Source organism: Orycteropus afer, unplaced genomic scaffold (genome assembly GCF_000298275.1).
Source record: "Orycteropus afer afer isolate SDZICR_OR568_19922 unplaced genomic scaffold, OryAfe1.0 scaffold00028, whole genome shotgun sequence".
Classification (NCBI taxonomy): Eukaryota; Metazoa; Chordata; class Mammalia; order Tubulidentata; family Orycteropodidae; genus Orycteropus; species Orycteropus afer.
Window position 1 is genome coordinate 5,318,107 of NW_006921615.1, and position 6,705 is coordinate 5,324,811.

A 6,705-nucleotide genomic window follows, 5' to 3' on the forward strand; every position below is an offset into this window, starting at 1 on the left:
TCCTTGGGTTTCTGAGGCAGTATCACTACGGAAGTAGGAATGCCCAACCTTCCTTCCGAGGAGTGGCTGGTGGGTTTGAACCACCAGCCTTCTGGTGAGCAGTCAAGTGCCTTAGGCACTATACTACCAGAGCTCCAGAATGTACAAAGCATGAATATAGGAAAATCAGAAGCTGTCAAAAATGAAACGGAACATATAAAGATCGATATCCTAGGCATTACCAAAAAAACCAAACTCACAGCCACTGAGTCGAATCTGACTCATAGTGAGCCCCACTGGGTTTCCGAGGCTGTAAATCTTTACAGAAGTAGATCGCCTCATCTTCCTTCCATGGAAAAGCTGGTGGGTTTGAACCGCTAACCCAGTTAGCAGCCAAATGCCTTATCCACATCACCAGAGCTCCTTATCTTAGGCATTAGTAAGTTGAAATGGATGGGTATTGGCCATTGTGAATCAGACAATCATATGATCTACTATGCTGGAAATGACAAATTGAAGATGAATGCCATCACATTCATTGTCACAAAGAATGCTTCAAGATCTATCCTGCAGTACAGTTCTGTCAGTAATAGGATAATACTCCTACAAGAAAGGCCAATTAATACTAATATTCAAATCTACACATCAACCACCAAAGCCAAAGATGAGGAAATTGAAGATTTTGACCAACTTCTGCAGTCTCAAACATGTAATCAAGATGTACTGATGACTACTGGTGAGTGGGATGTGGAAGCAAAGAAGAATCACCAGTACTTGGAAAATATGGACTTGGTGACAGAAATGATGCCAGAGATCGTATGATAGAATTTTGCAAGACCAATGACTTATTCATTATAAATACCTTTTATTAACAACATAAACAGTAGCTATACATGTGAACTTTGTCAGAGGGACTACATAGAAATCAGATCAACTATATCTGTGGAAAGAGGCAATGGAGAAGCCCAATAACTTCAGCCAAAACTAGGCCAGGAGCAAGTTCAAGCTGAAGCTGAATAAATTAAAGACAAGCCCACGAGGGCCAAAATATGACCTTGATTATATCCCACATGAATTAAGAAATCATCTGAAGAATATATCTGATGCATCAATGACTGAAGACCAGACGAGTTGTGGGATGACATCAAGAACATCACACATGAAAGAAAGCAAAAAGTCATTAAAAAGGAAAGGAAAAAAAGACCAAAATGCATGTCAGAAGAGACTCTGAAACTTGCTCTTGAACAGAGAGTAGCTAAAGCAAATGGAAGGAATGACAAGATCAAAGAGCTGAACAGAAGATTTCAAAGAACAACTTGAAAAGACAAATATTATAATGAAAATTGCAAAGAACCAGAGTTAGAAATCCAAAAGGGAAGAAAACACTCGGAATTTCTCAGGCTGGAAGAACTGAAGAAATCCTTCAACCCTCCAGTTGCAACACTGAAGGATTCTATGGGCAAAATACTGAATGATGCAGTAAGCATCAAAAGAAGATGGAATGAATACACAGAGTCACTGTACAAAAAAGAACTGGTTGATGTTCAACTATTTCAGGAGGTGGCATATGATCAAGAACCAATGGTATTGAAAAATGGAGAAAAGACTGAAGTTGTCAAAAACTTTTTACTTGGATTCACAATCAACACCTATGGAAGCAGTAGTCAAGAAATCAGATGTCATACTGCACTGGGAAAATCTGCTACAAAAGACCTCTTTAAAGTGTTGAAGAGCAAAGATGTCACTTTGAAGAATAAGGTACGCCACGGTATTTTCAACTGCCTCATATGCATGTGAAAGGTGGACAATAAATAAGGAAGACCAAAGAAGAGTTCATGTTTTTGAACTGTGTCGTTGGTGAAGAATACTGAAAATACCATGGACTGCTGGAAGAACAAACAAATGTGTCCTGGAAGAAGCTGTAATGCTCCTTGGAAGTGAAAAATGGCCAGACTTCATCTTAACTACTTTGGTCATGTTGTCAGAAGGGATCGTTCCCTGGAAAAGGATATCATGCTTGGTAAAGTGGAGAAGGGTCAGTGAAAAAGGGAAGGACCCTCAACAAGATGTATTGACACAGTGGCTGCGATGATGGGCTCAAGTATAGCAGGGACTGTGAAGATGGTGCACGACCAGGTAGTGGTTCATTCTGTTGTACACAGGGTTGCTATGAGTCGGAGCCAACTCGACGGTACCTAACAAGAACAACATTAATCCTGGGGTGAGATGCTATCTAATTGCTTTGATGTGCATCTATTTAATGGCTAATTATTACATGCATTTGTTGGCCACCTAAATGTCTTCTTTGTGAAGTATCTGTTCATATTCTCTGCCTATTTTTTAGTTAAGACTATTGGTCCTTCTGTTGAAAGTTTTCTATATATTTTAAAGATCAGTCCCTTGTCTAGTATATTGTTTCAAAAATTTTTCCCAGTCTGTAGGTTCTCCTTTTATTCTTTTGAAGTATTTTGATGTACATAAATGCTTAATTTTTAGGAGGTCCCAGTAGTCTAATTTTTTTTTTAAAGTTATATTTGATAGTGGACTTATGCCTTGAATTAAGGCCCCTAAGTTTGTCCTTATTTTTCTTCAAATGGTTTTCATGATTTTAGGTTTTATGTTCAGGTCTTTGATTCAACTTGAGTTCGTTTTGTGTATGGTATGTGAGATATGGGTCCTGTTTCATTTTTTTCCAAATGGCTATCCACTTTTGCACTATTAAAGAGACTACCTCTTCCCCATTTAATGAGTTTGGCCCTTTGTCAAAGATCAGCTGTCCAAAAGTGGGTAAATTTATTTCTAGGTTCTCAATTCAGTTCCATTAGTTTATGTGTTTGTCACTGTACCAATACAAGGCTGTTTTGACTACTGTGGCTGTATAGAGATCAGCTAGTGTGAGGGTTCTTTGTTCTTCTTTAGTAGTGTTTTACTACTTGGGTCTCTTTTCTTTCCATATGAAGTTGGTGATTAGTTTCTCCATTTTAAAGAAATATGATAGAATCTGGATCAGGACTGCATTATATCTGTAGGCTGCTTTGAGTATTATTGATATTTTCACAGTTAAATTTTCCTATCCATGAACATAGTATGTTCTTCCATTTACGTAAGTCTCCTTTGGTTTCTCGCAGTAGTGTTTTTATAGTTTTCTTTATATAAGTTTTTATATTCCCAGTTAGGTTTATTCCTAAGTACTTCATCTTTTGGATGGTTATTAAAAATTGTATTGTTTTTCTGATTTCCTTTTCAGAGTTCTCTTTGTCAGTGTGGAAGAATCCAACTGATTTTTGTATGTTGATCTTGTACACTGACATTTGCGGAATCCTTCTATTAATTCCAATAGTTTTCTTATTGAGTCTCTGGGACTATAGGAGCATATCATCTGCAGATACAGTTTTACATCTTCTTTGGCAATTTGGATGCCTTTATTTCCCTTTCTTGCCTTATTACTCTTACTAGGACTTCCAATACAGTATTGAATAGTAGTGGTGATAAAGGCCATCATTGTTTGGTTCCTGTTTCACAAGGGAAGTTTTCAATCCAACTCTGTTGAGAATGATTGCTATTACGTCATTAAGAATAATGCTTGTTGTTCTGTGTGTATGCCCTTAATTGTGCTGAGACATTTCCCTTCTTTTCCTATTTTTATGAGTGTTTTTATCAAGAATGGAAATTGAATTTTGTCAAAGGGTTTTTTGCACTGATTGAAATGATCATATGGTTATTTTGTTATTTATGGGGTGGATTACATTGATTGTTTTTCTAATGTGGAACCATCCTTGCATACCTGGTTTGAATCCCATTTGGTCATAATGTATAAACTTTTTAATTATGTTGTTGGGTTCTATTGGCTAGGATTTTGTTGAGAACTTCTGTGTCTACATTCAGAGGGATATTGGTTTTTAATTTTCTTTTCTAAGGGAGTCTTTGACTAGTTTTATTATCAGGGTTATGCTTGTTTCATGGAATGAGTTTGGGAGTATCCCATCCTATTCTATGTTTTTTAATTGTTTGAGCAGACCTGGTGTCATCTCTTCTCTGAATGTTTGGAAGAACTTCCCAGTGAAGCTGTCTGGGCCAGGACTCTTTTTTTGCTTGTTTGTTTTTAAATGATTTGTTCAATGTCTTCTTTTGTAATGATCTGTTCAAATTTTCTACCTCGGATTGTGTTAGTCTGTGTAGGGGTAGGCAGTTGTGTTTCTAAAAATGTATCTGTTTCTTCAAGGCTTTCAAATTTGTTATGGCACAGTTCTTCATAGTATTCCATTATTATCCTTTTAATCTGAGTTAGTTCTGTGGTGACATTGTCTATTTAATTTCTTATTTGTATTATTTGAATCTCCTCCTTTTCCTTTGTTAAATTTGCCAGTGGTTTGTCAATTTTATTAATCCTTTTGAAGAACCAACTTCTAGTCTTACTGATTTTTTTCTATTGTTTTCCTGTTTAATTTTTATGCTCGAATCTTTATTATTTCCTTTCTTCTGGTGACACAGAATTTTTTTTTTTTTTTTTGCTGTTCTTTTTCTAATAATTAGAGATATTGGATTAAGGTGTTCATTTAGGCTCTTATTTTTTTGTGTGTTTATTGCTAAATTTAGTTCTCTGAGCATTGTGTTCCAAAGATTTTGGTATTGTTGAGTTTTCATTTTCATTTGAGTCATGGAATTTGTCATTTCTTATTTTTTCTATTATATTCCAGTAGTTTTTAAGCAGAGTCTTAGTCAGTTTTTATGTATTTGCTTCCCCCCGATCTTCATGCTGTTGATTGCTAATTTGATAACCTTGTTATCTGAGAAGATGTTTTATAGTATTTTGATGTTTTAAAATTTATCAAGGCTTGGTTTATGACCTAACATATGGTCTATTCTGGAGAATATTCCATGGGTTCTAGAAAAGAATTTGTATTGTGTTGTTGGGTGTAATGTTTTTTGTGTGTATGAGGTCTAGTTAGCTGATTGTTTTGTTTAGATCTTCAGTATCTCTGTTGAGTTTCTTTCTAGTTCTGTCCTTTGTTGAAATGGTGTATTACAGTCCAATGTTATTGTGGAGTTGTCTATTTCCCTTCAATTCTGTTAACATTTGATTTACGTATTCTGAGGTACATTTTTATCAGGTGCACAGAAATTAATTATGGTTAAGTTCCCTTTTTGGATTGAACCTTTAATCACTATATAATGTCTTTCTTTGCCTCTTTTGTTAGTTTTTGCCTTAAAATCTATTTTATTAGAAATTAGTATTGCCACACCTGCTTTTCTTTTTGGTTGTCATTTCTTGATAACACGTTTTTTCCAGGCTTTGATTTTTAACTTATTTTTGTCTTTGTGTCTATGGTGTGTCTTCTGTAGACACTTTACTGATGGACCACGATTTCTTGTTTTCTGTGCTACTCTTTTTGACTGTGGATTCAACCCATTTACATTCAATGTAATTATTAATAGGTATGAATTTACTGCTGTCATTTTGCTTTTTTTTTTTTTTTTTTTTAAGTTTTGTGGTGAGAGAGTGACAGAAACAGGTCATCAAACTCATGCTTCTAGGACCCAGTGTTCTTTACATTGAACCATATTTCTTCCCACCATTGGTTAAATTGAAACATACACGTAATGTAAGGACTCGTGGTTTACTCTTCTCATCAGTTTGCTTTCACGTATATGGAAACTGTATGGTTTAAATCTTTTAGAGATATTTTTAAAGCAGATTAGCCAATCTCTATTTCTCTCACTGACTCAGTTCTAGGCGTTGTTTAGCTTCCTCCAAGGGGATGTTGTTGTCCCTTAGGCATCCCACCCATTGTTCACATTCAACTTTGTAATGGCCATACTGTATACTCTACTGTCCTGAAGGCCATCCCATACACTCTGTTGTCCTGAGAGGAATTTCAGTAGCCTTACGTGGTGAAGCACTTGGGTAAGTGAAAAGAACATAAAAGAACACACTAGAGGGAAAGCAGAAAGCCTGGTGGCACGATGGTTAAGTGCTGGGCTGCTCACTGAGATAATACCCAGCAGCTTTGCAAAAGGAAGGCCTAACAATCTACTCCTGTAGAGACTACAGCCTAAAAAATTATAATATTGTTCTACTCGTTCATATGGGGTCACTATGAGTAGAAATTGAATCCATGGCACCTAACAACAACAGAGGGAAGGTGTTGAAGAATGAGTGATGAGTTGTTACCTTTCTACCCAGGCTGTGCCTGAGTGACTATATTCATTAACACGAGCTTGCACTACATGCTTGATATTACAAAGCAGGTTCCTTTAACAAAATGTAATTATGACAAATCTCTAGCTACAAATTTTGATATCAAAAAGCTCATGGATCCCCAAGTGCCATGCAGCTTCATTCTTTCTTCATTTTAGAGGTTTATTTATTTATTTTTCTCGTGAGAACTGAATAGAAATTCAAATTGGAAAATCTCTCCTTTCTTCACCTGGTAACTTCATTTCTCCTCTTTGTCTCAGGTAAATCTTTCTCTAAGAATGTTGTCTTATTTGTTTCTTTCTTTCCAAGGAATGGATAGGTTCTCCTGTTCATCACAATCAAAGCTCCCTGGGAAATTCTTTCTCATACCTCTTATAGCATGATGTAGAATTGTGGGTTTAATTTACTCTGGTGGTGTAGTACCTAAGGTATTTATTTGACTGCTAACCAGAAGGCTGGCAGTTCTAACCCATCAGCCACTCCTCAGAAGGAAGATTGGGCTATCTACTTCCATAGAGACACCACCT